We start from the raw sequence: 20,430 nt of genomic DNA on the forward strand, positions 1-20,430 counted from the left end.
AGGCTAGCTGAAACATATTCAATACTTCCTTTAGGTACTAAATTCACCACCAATAACAAGGGTAATTTCACCAAACACAGAATTGTTGGCTTTACAAACCTTTGGGTATTCACATTCTCCATGTTATCTATCAACTAAAGGTAAGGTAGTGGATTTCAAGATGCGACATAAGTCTTCCACTACACCTATAGTGGTTTATAGTCTTCCACTAAACCCAATAAAACCTGACATTCAGTTCAATTTTTCAATAAAATGTCTGTGCCCAGGAAGAGTCTAGAAGTTCTGTGTACTTTAGGAATTCACTAACCTATATTTCCTCCAATGTACTAACTGTCATCAGGCATCCTCTTGCATTCCATCAGATGCAACTGTGCTTTGGAAAATAGTTAACAGAGAGATGATCTCATCTTGATGCTGTATTTTTCAGAGAACATTTTGAAGAGTTATGCAGAGTAAAGACTGAAAGGTCATTGAATTGGACTTATAAAAAGTGCTTTTATTTGTGACTTCATTTGATATACTTTTTTACAATTACACCAAAGCTTCCAATTTTTGAACTGAATATTTAGTACTATTTTTTTTCAGAATTTCCATCAAAGCTTCATATGTAGCACTTCTCATTTCCATTGGACAGCAGTCCTGTCTTTGGTCTCCATGAGTTTCTAACATATGAGGATAAGCAGTAAGTAGCTATTTCTTCCTGATCATCACTCATGAAGTTCATAAGAAGCTTTAGCTAGACTGGAAAAAGCTCAGCATGCATTTGAAGCCATTCTGGGTTCAGCACTCAGGACTTCTATCAGACACTATCAGGGCAGCTAAGAGGACATCATTGATGACAACTTCATGGAACAGTTTGGTAAGACATCCGTCTTAAAAAATGGTGGAATGAGATGGATTTCATTACCCTAAGTACATATATGAAGACATGAATGGTGTGAGTATACTTTATATAAAAGCAGAGATATGAAAAATTGTGCTCTATATGTGTAATATGAATTGTAATGCATTCTGCTGTCATATATAACAAATTAAAATTAAAAAGAAAAAAAAATCTGTCTTTACCCTATATACTTGTATACCAAATAACTTATACAGAAAGCTTAGTTAATGCTATTAAGATAGGCATTGCCTATATAACTAGGAGTTGGAGCTTTCTGTTCTCCAAAGATACAGGCAAAAGCCATCACAGTGGTATCCTGATCCTGGTATGACTAATCATGGCTGTAGGCATGTTCTTTAACAGAAAGAAGAATACATGGGATAATGTCATCTTCACATTAGTTGGCCAAGAGCATCACCATTTTCATCATTCTTTGCTAGTGTCTGTGTGAGAACTGGAACCCAACTGCAGTGCTCCCTTGGCACGGAACTTGCTGTGTGCTGTGGGGGCTTTCTTTGTTCTGCTGCCTATTAAGCTTTAATGATCAAATCTATTTTTTCATCACAGACATTGGACCAGAATTTTACTCCTTATAGGGCCACTTCATCAAAGTCACTGTTCATTACTTCAATTGTGACCACAAAAAGAGTAAGACTCATATATATGTGTCTCCATGTACTGATAATTCAGGGACATTTTCTTCACCAGATTCTGTAATGTAGCCACTCATACCTTGTTATCTTGATAATAGGTTGCTCCATAGACTACTGCAAAATGAATTGCCTTTCAGACCCTTTGTCAAAGTTTGCTTTGGTGAACTACAATAGTTCAGGAGTGCCTTTGTAGCCACTGACTTCACATTACTATCAGAATCTTCTTCCCTCTTCTCTAAGGATGTGACAGTCAGAATCTCATTGGCTTTATCCTACAGTTGCTTCCTGTAAATATACTGGCACATGTATAAGATTATTCCCATCATCGAGTCTTTTCATGTGCTTTGGGTTGTTGTGGTTTGTGACATTGGCTACCAACTGAAGAATTAGTTTTGGCCACTGGTTCACTGGTATCTTTCTATAAACAATATCAGACATCACAGTGAAGAAGAATTAAACTGGTAAGTTTCTGTGCTCGAGGTCCACAACATTGCTTTTAGCTTCTCCATCAAACTTTAGCATTAATGTTAAGCCTTTCTGTTGATATTGTCCCTTGATATTTGTATCCTTAGATGTTAAAAGAATTCTTGACTTGTAGATAAGCTGCAACCCTTTCATTCTGGCTATTTTGTGCATTTTCTGGCACTGTATAGAATTCTAGAAGGACCGTTGGCAAGTTCCACCACCCCTCACTCCATAAACTTCTATGTCACTTGTAGTTCAAATAGAGATAAAGATATGGTTTTAACTTTAGAAGAGCTCCAAGGTGAAGGAGTAGCAGTTGCTTCTTCTTAAATGAAAATTGGCATCTTAAATGACAGCTATAACTAGGAATAAAAGTGGCAATGGAAAGTCTGAAGAGGATCAGAGTCACCCCAAGTTCATTAATCTGTTCATTCTTGGTAGTACTCTATCATCCTTTGTCATTTCTATTCCTTCCCTCCTTCCTTTCTACTTTGCTGTGGACTGTGACCATTGCTCTGCTGTTGGAGATGAGGGAGGAAAGTTAAGGGCAGCTGAGAACATGGCTAGAGCTTGTTTGGAGAGGAGGGCCAAAAATGGAAGGAAAAGAGTGAACAGGAGCTAGCAAGGAGGGACAACTTTGCTAAATTTTAGATTACAGAAACTAAGAGGTAAATCGCAAATACTAGAGTCATTAAAATGCCTTATGCTATTTGTGGGAGAGTGTGCATGAAAACCAGTGTTCAGTATATTGTCTTGGCTAAGTGCCCAAGTAGGTGATGATATCTTATAACTGCAATGATTTCTTTAAAGGAACTTACATCATAAAATAACTTATAGACTACTATTTACCCAAAGTTTCTTCATGTCAAACTATGTGAAACAAATAAACTTTCATTATTAAGTGTTTTGAGTTTCAGATAGGTGACAGAAACTTTAAAATACTGTTGTTCTATGCTATTAAAGGTCCATGCTTTAGACATTTCAGACAGAATTGCACTAACGTACAACACCACTATTAATAGTATCATCTGCAATACACACAAGGAAAAGGATTGACTTAAGTCTTAGACTCATCTGGTATGAATCAGAAAGACAGGGGTAGTAACTGTGTGCATTAAAGTATCATGTAAATGTGCACTTCAAATAAAGTTCAAGGTTACAGGGGCAGAAGAATTTTAGGAGCAAAAATAAAGCAGTTTTAGTTTGCTTTCAAACTGTCAAAATTTAGTGGCTAGTCATTCTTATATATCTGTGTGGTACAACTAGCTAGGAACAGAAATAATGTGGCAGGTAGGGACAGATGCTCTATAGTTCAAGAGCTTTATTCTGGAAGGGGCAGATAACACTGGTATAGACAAAAGGTTAAAGTCAGGAAACATGTCTCCAAGGTACATCCTGGAAGAAAGCTTTGACAGATTCGTATGTACCCAATAACTACATATCCAAAACTAGACGGGGAATGGATTCCAGACAATAGAACTAGGAACATGTTTTGCACCAGGAACCAGCAAATAGCCACTCCTGGGTTTATATTTTGTTGAGTTTGGACAGAAATGATTTGGAAGGTTTATACTTAGAAGCAGAGAGGATCAAAGTTTTTCTGCAAAACCTGTCCAATTTGTGGCTATAGCTAATAATGGCAGAGAAGTTAGGGTTACTTATCATTTTAGACAACCAAATTATGTTTCCTAGCCTTGGCAAAAAAGTTTGTGGAGCTGGTGAGTACTTTACACAAGTTAGACTCTTATGAAATATTAGTGCATTTAATCTGTGCTCTCTGCTCCATATTTTTATACAGTGTCTATCTATGGAAAGTCACAAACTAAACATGAAGTGCATAGGAAGTATTAATGACTTTCTTGCCATTGTAATAAGAATTCTAAAACCTCCTTTAAAATTCTGAAATGAAATTTGCGGATATTAAAACCTACTGATATATGCTATTAAAGAAAAAAGCAATAATATAATGTCTTAACAGTAATATAAAAGGTAAATGAAAGGAAAGTAATTTTTAATAAAATAATATATATTTCAATACATACATGCTCAGGCAAAACCTCTCCCAAAGACATAATAAAGTAGTCAAATACTTATAATTTATAGCTAAAAATCATTATAAATTACCAGGTACCAAGGTTAATTTCACATGTAACCAACACCCAAATATCCAAATATCATGAGTTGCATTGCTATTTCTGACATGTTTTTCCCCAAATGGTAAAAACATACTTATTAAATATCAAACAAAATAAAGTAATATTTCATCAAAACCCAATGTGTAAAAAGATTTTTCAACTACACAAATGTGTGTTGGGATATTTGGAAGTCATTTAACAAATATTCATTGAGCACTTACTATATGTCAAGCACTGTCCTAGGTACTTTGAATGCAACATTGAACAAAACAGGCAAAAATATTTCTGTCTTCATGAAACTTACAGACTAGTTAGGGGTGCCGTAGGCAGGAAACAGACAATAACCATGGTAAAGAAATTAAACAAGCTGTTATAAGGTAATAAATGCCTTGGGGAAAAATAGGGCAGGGTAACAATACTGAGGTCGTCAGGGAGTGGTAGGTGGTTGAAATTTATAATTAGAATGGTTGTGATTAGGCCTCATTGAGAAGGTGATATCTGTGCAAAATCTTGAAGGAGCTGAGGAAGTTAACCATGCAGATGTCTGGTGAAAAACATTCTAGACAAAGAGGTCAGTTCAAAGTTCTAATGATAGGTATCTGACTAACATTTTCAAGGTGCAGCAAGGAGGCCAGTATAGATAGATTAAAATATATGAAGTTATTCTATACCTAGCAGACCCAAAAGGGTCTACAAAGAAACTATTAGAGCTAATAAATGAATTCAGCAAAGTGGCAGGATATAAAATCAACATGCATATATCAAAGGCATTCCTGTATATCAGTGACAAATCCTCTGAAATGGAAATGAGGACAACCACTCCATTCACAATATCTTCAAAAAAAATAAAATACTTGGGAATCAACCTAACAAAAGAGGTGAAAGACTTATACAATGAAAACTACAGAACCCTAAAGAGAGAAATAGAAGAAGATCTTAGAAGATGGAAAAATATACCCTGTTCATGGATAGGCAGAACTAACATCATCAAAATGGCGATATTACCAAAAATTCTCTATAGGTTTAATGCAATGCCAATCAAAATCCCAACGGCATTTCTTGTAGAAATAGAGAAAGCAATCATGAAATTCATATGGAAAAACAAAAGACCCAGAATAGCAAAAACAATGCTAAGCAGGAAGTGTGAATCAGGCGGTATAGCGATACCAGACTTCAAACTATACTACAGAGCAATAGTAACAAAAACAGCATGGTACTGGTACCAAAACAGGCGGGTGGACCAATGGTACAGAATAGAGGACACAGAAACCAATCCACAAAACTACAACTACCTTATATTTGATAAAGTGGCTAAAAGCATGCAATGGAGGAAGGATAGCATCTTCAACAAATGGTGCTGGGAAAACTGGAAATCCATATGCAACAAAATGAAACTGAATCCCTTTCTCTCGCCATGCACAAAAGTGAATTCAAAATGGATCAAGGAGCTTGATATCAAATCAGAGACACGCCGTCTGATAGAAGAAAAAGTTGTCTACGATCTACATACTGTGGGGTCGGGCTCCAAATTCCTCAATAGGACACCCATAGCACAAAAGTTAATAACTAGAATTAACAAATGGGACTTACTCAAACTAAAAAGTTTTTTCTCAGCAAAAGATACAATAAGAGAAGTAAATAGAGAGCCTACATCCTGGGAACAAATCTTTACTCCTCACACTTCAGATAGAGCCCTAATATCCAGAGTATACAAAGAACTCAAAAAATTAGACAATAAGAGAACAAACAACCCAATCAACAAATGGGCCAAGGACCTGAACAGACACTTCTCAGAGGAGGACATACAATCAATCAACAAGTACATGAAAAAATGCTCACCATCTCTAGCAGTCAGAGAAATGCAAATCAAAACCACCCTAAGATACCATCTCACTCTAAAGATTGGCAGCCATTATGAAGTCAAACAACAAGAAGTGCTGGCGAGGATGTGGGGAAAAGGGTACACTTGTACAATGCTGGTGGGACTGCAAATTGGTGCAGCCAATTTGGAAAGCAGTATGGAGATTTCTTGGAAAGCTGGGAATGGAGCCACCATTTGACCCAGCTATTCCCCTTCTCGGTCTATTCCCTAAAGACCTAAAAAGAGCATGCTACAGGGACACTGCTACATCGATGTTCATAGCAGCACAATTCACAATAGCTAGACTGTGGAACCAACCTAGATGCCCTTCAATGGATGAATGGATAAAAAAAATGTGGCATTTATACACAATGGAGTATTACTCTGCATTAAAAAATGACAAAATCATAGAATTTACAGGGAAATGGATGGCATTAGAGCAGATTATGCTAAGTGAAGCTAGCCAATCCCTAAAAAACAAATGCCAAATGTCTTCTTTGATATAAGGAGAGTAACTAAGAACAGAGTAGGGTCGAAGAGCATGAGAAGAAGATTAACATTAAACAGGGATGAGAGTTGGGAGGGAAAGGGAGAGAGAAGGGAAAATGCATGGAAATGGAAGGAGACCCTCAGAGTTATACAAAAGTACATACAAGAGGAAGTGAGGGGAAGGGGAAAAATAATATAAGGGGGACAAACGAATCTCAGTAGAGGGAGCAGAGAGAGAAGAGGGGAGGGGAGGGGAGGGGAGGGGAGGGGAGATAGTAGAGGATAGGAAAGGCAGCAGAATACAACAGACACTAGTATGGCAATATGTAAATCAATGGATGTGTAACTGATGTGATTCTGCAATCTGTGTATGGGGTGAAGGTGGGAGCTCATAACCCACTTGAATCAAATTGTGAAATATGATATATCAAGAACTATGTAATGTTTTGAACAGCCAACAATAAAAAATTTAAAAAAAAGAGTAAGTGAATGGAACAAATTAAGAGACAACATTGGTATAGTCAGATAAAAACCAAAATCAATGATTTGTTTTTTATGAGATAGATGTATTTTATATAAAATGATGAAGAAAGGTTGAAAATAAAAGCATGGAAAAGAAAAAAAAATATATGAAGTTGAAAGTAGCAGAACAGGAGGTCGGAGAGGTAATGGAAGGAAGGCATATCAGATAGGGCCTTGTAGGTTCCTCTAAGTACTTTGGGTTTTACTCTGAGTGGGAAGCTCTTTTGGGGTTTTAAGGAGAGAAGTATCATGATATCTTAGGTTTAAATAGATGTTGTGTTTGGGATACTTGGGACTAAGCAGTGGTGGGTAGGACAAAGGTTAAATTAGATTGCCCAGTTCAGAGGATATTGTAGTGATTCAGGCAAGAAATGACTGTGGTTAGATCACAGTTTTAGCACTGGAGATAGCAAGAAGCAACTGGGTTTTAGATGAGATTTAAAGAGCCTACAAAATGTCTTGATGAGGGGTTGGGTATGTAGCTCAGTGGTAAAGTGCTTGCCTAGAATGCATGAGGCCCTGAGTTCAATTCCCTGCACAAAGATTTCCTAATGAATTGGATATTTAGTATGAAAGAAGGAGAGAGATAAATAATTATTTACAAATTTTTAGCAGGGAAAAGCTTCTAGGTGGTGAAATTTGCCCTTCCCTGAGAAGGGAAGGATTGCAGATTTTGTAGTGTGGGTGAAGAGAAATATCAAATTCAATGCAGGATTATTTTGAATATTTAGGGATGTCTAGAGTTCCTGGTCCTAATATACTGAATGTCAATGTGGTCCCCAATCATTATGACAAGAAAAATGATCTTATATATTTCTAAATGTCCCATGGCGACACAAAATATCATAATTTCTGAAGTGCTGAATGAAACTGCATGCATTCATTCAGAAGAACATTAAACTTTTCAAAAAAATTTCCTGATGCTTAGCAAGATCTATAAAGATCTTTTTACATTTCAGTTTTGGCAATTTCTTCAAATATCCCATAAAGTCACCACCAGTTATTTTCAGATTTAGCTATTTCATCTTTAAAATGGAAAGTCCATTTCCTAAGTGTCTCTTAAATACTGATGCTGGAAGTTTAAGGATGCTGTGTAATACACTTGAGCTTTTTGGAATATGAAATTACATAATTCCTATTAATAACTGTTGTGAGACAAAACTAGACAATGTGACAGATATAGGAAAGAAGAAAAATGTGTACAGGTTGCTTCATTAATTTCATAAACCTTGTTTTCCCATTTAAGGTAACTTTAGTGAAGAAATAAATACCCACCAGTGTCATTTGAAAGTAAAAAATGATTATCATGTTATAGAACTGGGTCCTTCTGGGAAACAGAGGAATCAAGAAGACACACCTTCAAACCCTGATTCTTGAAATTAATTCAGAAATATTTCAGACATGTTGTAGAGACTAACTGGAATGAGTTTGTCGAAAGAATAGGGAAAGGAAAAGAGGGCATTCTCAAGGGAGAAAATGAGTCCTCTTAGAGAGGAGAGGCAAAATGGGCCTCTCCTGCACTATAGCTTTATTGGGAATCCAGAGAAGTTTCCAGAAAGTCTTACCCAGGTCCACCTTTGGACTTTTGACTGACAGCAAGATGACATCATACTTTCAAGTCCCCACTGCCATGACAACTCTAGATCACCTTAGCTCATGCTGACTGGTTTTAATTGGATTCTTAACCATAAATTCTTACAGATTTTATGGTTGGGGGAATTATCCTTATCTCCCTGTGTTTCAGGATCTGGTTATAAGTCTCCCGCTTCAAGGAAACTTGGTTTTGGGCCTGCGTTTATCCTGCAGATAACAGGTAGTTTGCTGAAGAATATAATATGACCTATCCACTTAGGCCAGGTAGAGCTTCAGGTAAATTTCTTCTTGGAAAATAAAGTATGTGGGGGTCAGCAGAGTGGGCCCATTTTATAGAATTAGTCTCTTTGCCTTGTGTTCCTACCACACACATAAGTCTGTTCCCTAACAATGATACACATTGTACATTTCGGAGACAAAAGCTCAAAGGGCATTTGTCACAAGTTGCTGGGTGAGTTTTGATCAGATTTAGGTAAGAATTTGGCAAAATGTATAGCTCTATGACCAATTCTAAGTCCTCAAAGAAAAATAATTTATATCCTTTTAAACCCAAAGCACCATCATCATCACCATCTTAATGTTTTTTAAATGTCCATTGTGTGCCCAGTACTGTGCTGTTTTAAAGTAAGTATTTCCACTGTCTTTGTAGAGTGTAATCTCACAGCAGAAGCATGTGCTTATAAATTTAAAAAAAAATTATCTCTCTGTGGTATCATGAAAGGTAGCAGAGTTTTGACTTTAGAGTAAGAACCGTTAAATAGGTATAATGAAAGGACTCCTGGGCATAGATATTCTTCTTTTCAACTTAAAAAAAAAAAACCCTCCCTACAGGATGTCTGCTCAAATGAACTCCTGGTCCTTAGAGTCAGAGAAAGATCTTTATGATCATTAAATTGGATTGACACACACTGCCTTGAGACAATGGCAAGGGTTTCTCCTTAGCACCTGCAAATCACAATGTAGTTAGAAGTGAATACTCTTATACAAGGATATCATTTCCAAACCTTGACACTGTATTTGCTTAACAGATATGTAGTTAATTTAAAAAATGTAAAGATGTAATCTAGTAGTGAAATAACTCCCCCATTCAACTCCAGAACATTTTCTGTGTTATCTCTATTACTGGGCAATACAGGCAAAGGTTACTTCTGAACAACTTCGGAGTCAGATGGTAATAAAACCTGCACCCCAACATTCTGGCTTCCATTTCAGTGCATTTTGAAAGGCCAAATGCAAGGTCTGACTGCTGGAAAGTCTTAATACTTTTGCCAGTAAATGATGTTGAATCTCTCAAGCAGCAATGTGTTACTTTGAACTTTTCCTATTGCCCTTCCGTTCTTCCCTGGCCTCTGGCACTAAAAGATAATCACATCTGGGAGCACTTAATTCACTTAGAAATTTTCTTGAAATTCACTGTATTATTTTTTTATGACAAGATGTGCAACTCAAAATAATAATAATGACTGAAAATAGTCTTGATTTTCAGGTCAGATGAGACAAAGTATGGATTTAGTAGTTATAAAGAATATCATCATTTCTGACATGAAGGAGACACCCCTTACATTGGTGACCCAGTTGTCAATCTTCATCTAGGTCTCTGGGTTCTGGGTAGCACAGGTACCTGAGATGTTTCTTTTGAATACAGAATTACTTCCTTCCTAAAACATGTCATGTCATCCTTGAACTGTCTTCCTATCTTTGATGAAGGAAGTTCATTACAATGGCTTTTTGCTCTCCTTGCCATGACCTGAAAAGCATGCACACCTGGCCGAATCTCCTCCAGCAGCCAAATATGTTGGTTCCAAGTTCTGTCTTTTGTGATGCCAACAATTCATTTTCTGTATTACTAAAGTGTATTTTATATTAAAACTTTTTTCTCTCTCAAATACAAAAGCTATTTAAAGAGTTCAGTTTACCAGCTTCCATAGCCTTACCTTTGCTTGCACTTAACTGTTTTTCCTGATGCAGAATGCTACACAGACAATGGCTCTTGGGTGAGTGTTGAGAAAGTGCTTGTGGATAACCCGCACTTTAGTAGTCTGAAGCATTATTTGATTAAGAGCAGTATCTGTCCAAGACCCATTAGTAATTTGTAGACATACTTGTAAAACTGATTATTCCATATCTGAAATTTAAAGTTGTGTTATGGGGGGGCACTCTTCTAACTTATTCTCACTGAGGAGGGATTTTGCTTCCAATACAGGACACTGTTAGAATGTGGATGCAGAATAAAAGTAGGTTAACGATGAAGGAACTAGTAAGAATGAAAATGGTATGACATTCTTGAATGAAATATGTGATAAAGCCAAATATTCTAGTTAAGCTGACAGAGTGTCAGATAATTCAAGCAAAATGAAACTTGGCAACATTTCAAATATCTTTTCAACATTTCAGTGTGGGAAGAGACATTTATAAGTACAAGTATAACATACTTTCCTAGTTTTGCATGTGGCAGAGATGCTTATATTGTCTTAAAAAAATCACTAATTGTTTTCCAGCAATTGGGAATAAAGACTTATTTTAAAATTAGACATATTAACACTTAGTGACTTCCTGTATTGTTAATAGATTTTTCTACTTTATATGATTTGCCAAATATTCAACATGATAAAAATGATTATATCTTTCCAAGTGAGAGTATAAAGTCTGAGCCATTCAGTCTGTGAAGCATTTAACAAATGAGCTTTGAGTCTATCTGTTATGTGTTTAAACACTATCCAAAATACAAAGGTGAATCAAGATTCCACAATAAAGAACTTACAGTCAATAAAAGCAACAGGACATGGAGATTAATAGAATATAATGAGAACACTATTTAATTTACACTAATTTATAACCCATTTCTGTCTAGAAAGGCAATGAGAGAGTTCATAACATGAAAAGTATAATAGGAGTGTAAACTAGAAGCAGAAAATATAAATCAAGGAAAAAGGGGAAATGTAAATGCTAATTATAAGAATAAATACTGTAATTGAGCTGCAATGGTGGCTTTGAGCTTTCTGGAAGCTAAAACAGAGTAGTTGCAAAATTATGAAAAGGAGCATCCCGATAAAACCCGTATCAACTTCTCTAAAGAGGCAACATTTATTTTTTTTTTTTGATATCCAAAACTATTTTTTTCAGTTTAACAAAGAAATAACTTACAACATTGATAAACAAGTGAAGTTCTAACACTCATCTTTGTGGTTTCACTTTTTTTTATTGGCTGTTCAAAACATTACAAAGCTCATGATATATCACCTTTCATACATTTGACTCAAGTGGGTTATGAACTCCCATTTTTACCCCAAATACAAATTGCAGAATCACATCGGTTACACACTCACATTTTTACATAATGGCATATTAGTGACTGTTGTATTCTGCTACCTTTCCTATCCCCTACTATCCCCCCCCCTCCCCTCCCATCTTCCCTCTCTACCTCATCTGCTGTTGTTCAATTCTCTCCCTTGTTTCCCCCCCCCCTTTCCCCTCACAACCTCTTATATGTAATTTTGTGTAACATTGAGGGTCTCCTACCATTTCCATATGATTTCCCTTCTCTCTCCCTTTCTCTCCCCCCATTCGTCTCTGTTTAATGTTAATCTTTTCCTCATGCTCTTCCTCCCTGTTCTGTTCTTAGTTGCTCTTTTTATATCAAAGAAGTCATTTGGCATTTGTTTTTTAAGGATTGGCTAGCTTCGCTTAGCATGATCTGCTCTAATGCCATCCATTTCCCTGCAAATTCCATGATTTTGTCATTTTTTATTGCTGTGTAACACTCCATTGTGTATAAATGCCACATTTATTTTTATCCATTCATCTATTGAAGGGCATCTAGGTTGGTTCCACAGTCTAGCTATTGTGAATTGTGCTGCTATGATCATTGATGTGGCAGTATCCCTATAGTACCCTCTTTTAAGATCCTGAGGGAATAGTCCCAGAAGGGCGATAGCTGGGTCAAATGGTGGATCCATTCCCAGCTTTCCCAGGAATCTCCATACTGATTTCCAAATTGGCCTCACCAATTTGCAGTTCCACCAGCATTGTACAAGTGTACCCTTTTCCCCACATCCTCGCCAACACTTATTATTGTTTGACTTCATAATGGCTGCCAATCTTACTGGAGTGAGATGGTATCTTAGGGTGGTTTTGATTTGCATTTCTCTGACTGCTAGAGATGGTGAGTATTTTTTCATGTACTTGTTGATTGATTGTATGTCCTCCTCTGAGAAGTGTCTGTTCAGGTCCTTGGCCCATTTGTTGATTGGGTTATTTGTTATCTTAATGTCTAATTTTTTGAGTTCTTTGTATACTCTGGATATTAGGGCTCTATCTGAAGTGTGGGGAGTAAAGATTTGTTCCCAGGATGTAGGCTCTCTATTTACCTCTCTTATTGTTTCTCTTGCTGAGAAAAAACTTTTTAGTTTAAGTAGGTCCCATTTGTTTATTCTTGTTATTAACTCTTGGGCTATGGGCGTCCTATTAAGGAATTTGGAGCCCGACCCCACAGTATGTAGATCGTAGCCAACTTTTTCTTCTATCAGACGCAGTGTCTCTGATTTGATATCAAGCTCCTTGATCCATTTTGAGTTAACTTTTGTGCATGGCAAGAGAAAGGGATTCAGTTTCATTTTGTTGCATATGGATTTCCAATTTTCCCAGCACCATTTATTGACGATGCTATCCTTCCTCCATTGCATGCTTTAGCCCCTTTATCAAATATAAGAAAGTTGTAATTTTGTGGATTGGTCTCTGTGTCCTCTATTCTGTACCATTGGTCCCCCTGCCTGTTTTGGTACCAGTACCATGCTGTTTTTGTTACTATTGCTCTGTAGTACAGTTTGAGATCTGGTATCGCTATACCTCCTGATTCACACTTCCTGCTTAGAATTGCTTTTGCTATTCTGGGTCTTTTGTTTTTCCATATGAATTTCATGATGCTTTATCTATTTCTACAAGATATGCCATTGGAATTTTGATTGGCATCACATTAAACCTGTAGAGAACTTTGGGTAATATCACCATTTTGATGATGTTAGTTCTGCCTATCCATGAACAGGGTACATTTTTCCATCTTCTAAGATCTTCTTCTATCTCTCTCTTTAGGGTTCTGTAGTTTTCATTGTATAAATCTTTCACCTCTTTTGTTAGGTTGATTCCCAAGTATCTTATTTTTTTTTTTTGAGGATATTGTGAATGGAGTGGTTTTCCTCATTTCCATTTCAGAAGTTTTGTTGCTGATATACAGGAATGCCTTTGATTTATGCGTGTTGGTTTTATATCCTGCCACTTTGCTGAATTAGTTTATTAACTCTAGCAGTTTCTTTGTAGACCCTTTTGGGTCTGTTAAATATATTATCATGTCATCCGCAAATAGCGATAATTTAAGTTCTTCTTTTCCTATTTTTATGCCTTTAATTTCTTTTGTCTGTCTAATTGCTCTGGCTAGTATTTCAAGAACTACATTGAATAGCGCGGGGAGCGGGCGGGCGGTCGGTCGCCGGCAGGCGGGTGGTCTCTAGCCGCCCAGTTGCGTGGGCGGTCGCTGGCCAGTGGGCTGTCTCCTGCCGCCCTGTCGCGCAGGCAGCAGGCGGGCGATCCGTCGCCAGCAGGTGTGTGGTCTCCAGCCGCCCAGTCGCAAGGGCCTGGCCTCTAGTCCCCTGGTTTCTCCTGCTAGTCCTGGCTTCTCCTGCTAGCCCAGTCTTCCCCTGAGTGATGCCTCTCGGCAGTTCAAACTGTACTCTGAGCCTGCAGTTTGCTGGGTGTGGAGGGTGGCTATTGGGAACCCCGGCACTCTATTGTTTTGATTTTTTCCGCTTGCCCCTCTTCCAGCGCTGGCAAGACAGGTTTCGTTTTTGCAGCTGATGGGAGGGGGAGTTGGAGGTCAGGTGTCTCTAGCTTTCCCCGCGTCTTTATGCAGGCTCGCTCTGATAATCCCTCCCCCGTAAAGCCTAGGAGAGATTTTATGAGAATTCCCCACTGTATGGGAGATGGGCTGAGTAACACACACCTGTTTTACCATTGCAATCTGTCGGAGAGTGGCGGTGGTTATGTCAGCTCTCCAAGATGGTGGCCGCTGGCTTCCTTGTTGGAGTTTCCATTGTAGGGGAGAGAAGTGGACTGCTTCCTTCCCCGTCTGAAATCCCCAACTCAGCCCGGGGCTCAGTGAGGGCACAGCCTGAAGAATTCCACAGAATCCGTAGCAACTTTTCTCTCTGCTTGCTGGTCGCTTCTCGGCGGCGCCCAGCCATCTGTAGCCTTGGGGCGGGCTGTGCGGTGGGCCGCGCGGATCAGTCAGCCTGGACCTCCGGTCACACAGTTGGCTCGTGTTTGAGACTCAATTACAGGACCTCGGTGCTGGACATCCTTCCTCTAGGTTTCAGTGAACCCCAATTTTGCTGTAAATTCCTAACAAGATAGTTTTTTGTCATTCTAACTCGTTATTCATCTGCACAGTGACATGGTACATGGGGTGTGATGCACTCTATTCACGGCCATCTTGGAGTCCAATTGAGGCAACATTTCTAAATGGCTAAATTCAATCATATAGTTCATTGTGTGGTATAATAAAAAATGAAAATTTTGAATTTAAATGTAGAATATTTCATAAGATTTTTAAATAAAAGGTGAAAGAGCAATATATAAAGTAACACTGTGAAGGAAAATCTAGAAAAGACTAAGTTGAAGTGGTCAAAACGTATTTTTTTACAGTTTCTATAATAAAAATATAGATTCTATAGCAATGCTTCCAAGATACTGATCTATAGACTAGTGACTCTCTTTGGTTCTGTTTTTATTGGTACATGGCAAATGAGAAAATTGAGGAACATATAGTGAGTTTTAATAAAGCTCAATTTGTTTAGGTTAATGGTCTCTCATTCTTATTCAGTTCCCTCCTATTTTGATATTAAAATATAATTTGTTCTGAGAATAATATTGATAGTAGAGGCATATTTATTAAAATACACTGATTAATTAAATGCAAACTTGGCAATAAAATGTTGGTGTCCTATATTTTGTTTGTGTTTTAATTTTGTGGGACTGTTAAAAACAAGTACAGAACCACACCTGAAGTGTCTAAATGGATAAGGACTCTCTATTTGTCTACCCTTGCCAGTCTAAGTCAGTTGTGTCTACTCACAGGAAGAAATTACCAACTATGGTCTTAGCTTACCCTAAACAATGATAGAATCAGACTCAGGCTGAGGGTATATATCAAGAAGACTAGTAAATATAATTGAAAAAGTCTGTGTACCTTTGAGCCAGCAATAATTTCAGGCTGCATTATCTTATCCAGGAATGATCATGTGTTGTCAGTCCATTAAACCATATTTTTTCCAAGTCCCTTATTTACACTGGGGTTATAACTATCCCTGAACATCATTTCAGCCATCTGTTCTCCCTCATGAGATATGGTTTCAAACTCATTATCGATAAACCCACATTTTCTGCACCCCAATTATTGATTCAGAACTGTAATACAAATTATCAAATATAAAAATACAATCTATATTTTTGTTTGTTTGGTATCAGAGATTAAACCCAGGGACACTCTGCCACTGAACCACATACGCAGCCCTTTTTTTAATAGTTTGACAGGGCCTCACTAATTTGCTGAGGTTTTCTTTGAACTTGAATCACCCTCCTGCCTCAGCCTCCCAAGCTGCTGGGATTACAGGTGTGTGCCACTGTACCTGGCAATAACCTGTTTCTAAAGTAGAACAATTAAAATTTAAAAGTAAAAGGAATTAAAACTGAAAAGGAATAGTTGAATGAAATATGAGAATAAGAAAATATATGGAAAATAAAGCTAAAAACATGCTTGCAAGGGAACAATTTCTTAATAAAATATTAAAGTAACTATAAAGAAATATAAGATAAAAGTATAATGACATAAGATTGATAAAGCAATAAGAATAAAAGGAATATATATATATATATATATATATATATATATATATATATATATAATTAGAATATATGAGAATTTATAAATGAAAAGCCACTACAGTTCTGATAAGAAACTTATGGAGGATAGACAAATGGAATAAAAATTTAACAAGGATAAAATAAAATGAAAATAATATCCTTAAAAGACAATGATTTGAAGATAAACTGGATGACAGATTTTTAATCATGTATCCCAGGTGTGATTCACTTGCAATTAAAGAAAAAACAACCCCCAAATCCTTTCTATACCTATTTTAGTCAGCTTTTTTGTGCTAAGATTAAAGACCAGACCAGGACAAGTGGATATGGAGAAAAATTTATTTGGGGGCTCATGGTGTCAGAGGTCTCAGTCCATAAACATCCAGCTGCATTCCTCAGGGCTTGAGGTGAGGTAGAACATCATGGTGGAAGAGTGTGGCAGAGGACCACACTCTGGGGACATGGTACCAGGAAGAAGGGGAGGCTCCTCTCAATATTGACAAGATATAAACCCCAAATGCCTCCCCCCAGGGATCCACTTCCTCCAGCCTCACCCTACCTGCTTGTAGTTCCCACTCAGTTAATCCCATCAGGGATTAATGCACTGATTATGTTAATACTTTCATAACTCAATCATTTCTCTAAATCCTTTTGCATTGTCTCATGAATAACAATACTCATAAAATACCCAATTATTATGATCATAAAACTCTCTCATTTTTCTGATTTCCTGTATAAAAATATGAGCCTCAGTGTATTGCCTCATGCATACTTCATAATGAACCCTTCCAGAATTTCTGCTTTATACTCCATGTATTAACACTATAGGGATGCCTCTTTAACTGGTAACCCTCATGAAATTGTTGGTCTCTTAAACTGTTGCATCCTGAATAACTATTGCATATACTCCTAAACTCTAATCTCTAGGGAAGGATACAACTCTGTCCTTGGTTAAGAACTACTTCTGCACAGGATCATTGATAGGAATTAATGAGAAAAATGCATTAAATGTACTTAAAGAGAAATTAGCATGCAATTAGGACTCAATAAATTGCAATGACAGTTATATCTGCCCCTGGTCTTTGCTAACATGGCCCTTATGGTAGATGGTATTTCTGTTTATAAGAGGATAATATACTCCTACCTATGGTCATTTGACTTGTAGTATTACCAAGGGTAGGGGTGTATTCCTTGCTTCATTAATGTGGAACTTGCTCATGTCACTTTTCCTTTCACACCTTAGATATGTGAGTGAAATGATAGGTGCCCTACTGAGCTGAAGCTTTTAGAGGCTGAAATAGGGTCTAGTTATTCTGCTTAGATTCCCCCAAAGAAAAGGCACAGTTTTCAGAGACAAAGTGCAATTTCAGAGTCACTGATAGAATTATGGGGGGACTATTAATCATGGTTAAGTTAATATAATTTTTATAACCCTTAGTGTTATGGTTTATACATGAGGTGTCCTCCAAAAGCTCATGTGTGAGACAATGCAAGAAAGTCCAGAGGTGAAATGATTGGGTTATGAGACCCTTAACATAATCAGTGTGTTAATTCCCTAATAGGGATTAATTGAGTGGTAACTATAGGCAGGTAGGGTATGGCTGGAAGAGATAGGTCATTGAAGGTCCTTCCTTTGGGGTATAAATATAGTCTATGGTGAGGGGAGACTCTCTTTCTCTGCTTTTTGGTGCCATATTCCCAGCTGTTTTCCTTTGCCACACACTTCCACCATAATGTTCTGCCTTACTTCAGGCCCCAAGGAATTGAGTCAGCCATCTATGAACTGAGACCTCTGAAACCATGTGTCCTTAAATAAACTTTTTCTCCTCTAAAATTGTTATTGTCAGGTTTTTTGGTCACAGCAATGAAAAAGCTAACCAAAACACTTGGAATAACTTCAAATGGGTTGAAAGATACATTCTCCTATTTTTAATTGCTGGAATATTCATTTCCCTGACCATTCATTCTACATTTTTACTCTTGCTCTTTCTTCTTACATTTAGTTTCTCTTAGACTATGGCTTCTAAATTGTTATTTATTGAACTTTATGTTTTCCTAAGTGTGTGCCTACTGGTGGGACACAGACATACAATAGATGATTCATAATGAGAAAGTTGATCTCTTTTCAATGCCCATTCAGTCTTTCAGATTACATTAATGAGAAATTCTTAATTTGGTGCCAGTTTGTCATTAATAACACTCTCACAATTGCTAATGTCCCTTTAAAAGGAAGACAAAAGTAATTTTCAAGCTAAGCTTACAAAAGTATCTTGCTGGAACCTGATAATATTGCTTAATCCATACTGATTTATTACATGGACACCTTCTGCTAATAACAAATGATATTGGTCTGCCAGTTACAATATAGCTCTCTTTTAGAATAAATTTACTTATTTAAGTAAAGAAATTAGCTGCTTTAAATAAATATTTGTGTGATGAAATTTGAGAGGCTTTGGCTTATCTAAAGGCCTTGCTTTTTTTGGTACTGAAAATATACTTGTCTAGAATGGTACATCACCTAGAGTTGACTTGCTTTCATGTCTATTTGAAGCCTCACTCTTAGATTTATTCTCTTGACTTCCTGTTCCAGTACTACTGCTTCTAATTTTTAAATTTCACTGAAAAGACAACTCCATTTTATCTTGTGTGTATCTTCCTGTAGGCTTAAATAGTTTCAAAGAATACATATGACTCTAATTTTGTTGCTGCTTCTAGTATACACAAAGCAGCTAAATACTACGAGGACCATTTTTACTGTGACCCCTTCTCAGCTTTGGTATGCAATCTACTACTGAAAGTTTTGTTTTGTATCCCAAATGAAAAGGGATCTATTGCTTCTAGTAATAGCATTTCCTTTCCCCTTATTAATGCCCCCAATAATCTTAAGGCTTTGGGGAAACAATTGCTACACACAGCTTACTTGACTGAGCTATTTACTGTAAATCTTAGCTGTTTTCCTTAGAGAACGTTTCACTTATAGAATCCTATTAATGTTTATCAGAATGCTAAAAGGTTTTTACCCATAATATGTGTTTTTTCTTATTTAATATAAACACCTTTGTAGCGGCATATTGCTCAGTTTCCCAGCACAACTATTTGTTTGAAATTGATATATTTTGTGCCCCACCCTTTATAAAATAATTCAATAAAAATTCACTTTATGCTAGTTAATTTGCTGAGCCAGTGTCAGGGTCTGGCACAGCCTCAAGGGTGGGCATTATGAAAGGTTTTTAGATCAAAGGCTACTAAGGAGCTTGGAAATAGGCAGCAACTACTTACATCTAGAAAGTCTGAAAATGAGTCTACACCAAGGTCTTCCTCATTCTGTTGCTACTGATAGTATCATTAAATTTGCCTCCATTTGATGAAATTGCTCCACAGATGCCATAGAGAGAAAACAAAGAGCAGTTTTGATACTACTAGAACTCTCTAGCTGCTAGCAGCATTTGAAGCTTGATATCCCCATTGCCCTGTATTTACTTGATGTGATCAGAAGTGTGTATATGGCACATACTGGAGCCCTAGTGAATACTATAGCTTTACTCATCTAGATTTATTTATAATTAATTAATTATGCATCTCATAGTTGTGATTTCCTAGTTTAGTATTTAATTGGTGTTTTTTAATACTTATATGTGATAATAATAATGCGATAATAACATTACTGTTTTTGAACTTATCCTTGATCTTCCTCTTCCCTATAGTGTAATATTGATTTTATGATTAAGTTTTCTTGGTTTATTTTACACTGTGCCAATTCCTATTAATGATTTGTTACAAAAAAAATTCATGGGATACAGCTAACAACAACAAAAAAATAAAGAATGTCGTAATAATAATGCTACAATTTATTGAGAACTTACTGTGCTCTAGGCACTTTCTATGTTCATTCAGTAAATAGTTATTGAGTTATTACCA

General features: G+C 36.9%; 1 pseudogene; it reads right to left on the reverse strand.

The window, feature by feature from the left end:
• Positions 1–1,214: 1,214 nt before the first annotated feature.
• LOC124081608 (importin subunit beta-1-like) overlaps positions 1,215–20,430 on the reverse strand; it is a 103,187-nt pseudogene continuing 83,971 nt past the window's right edge.

Source organism: Marmota monax, unplaced genomic scaffold (genome assembly GCF_021218885.2).
Source record: "Marmota monax isolate L192 unplaced genomic scaffold, Marmota_monax_Labrador192_F-V1.1 WCK01_AAM20220418_F8-fsc00067, whole genome shotgun sequence".
Classification (NCBI taxonomy): domain Eukaryota; kingdom Metazoa; phylum Chordata; class Mammalia; order Rodentia; family Sciuridae; genus Marmota; species Marmota monax.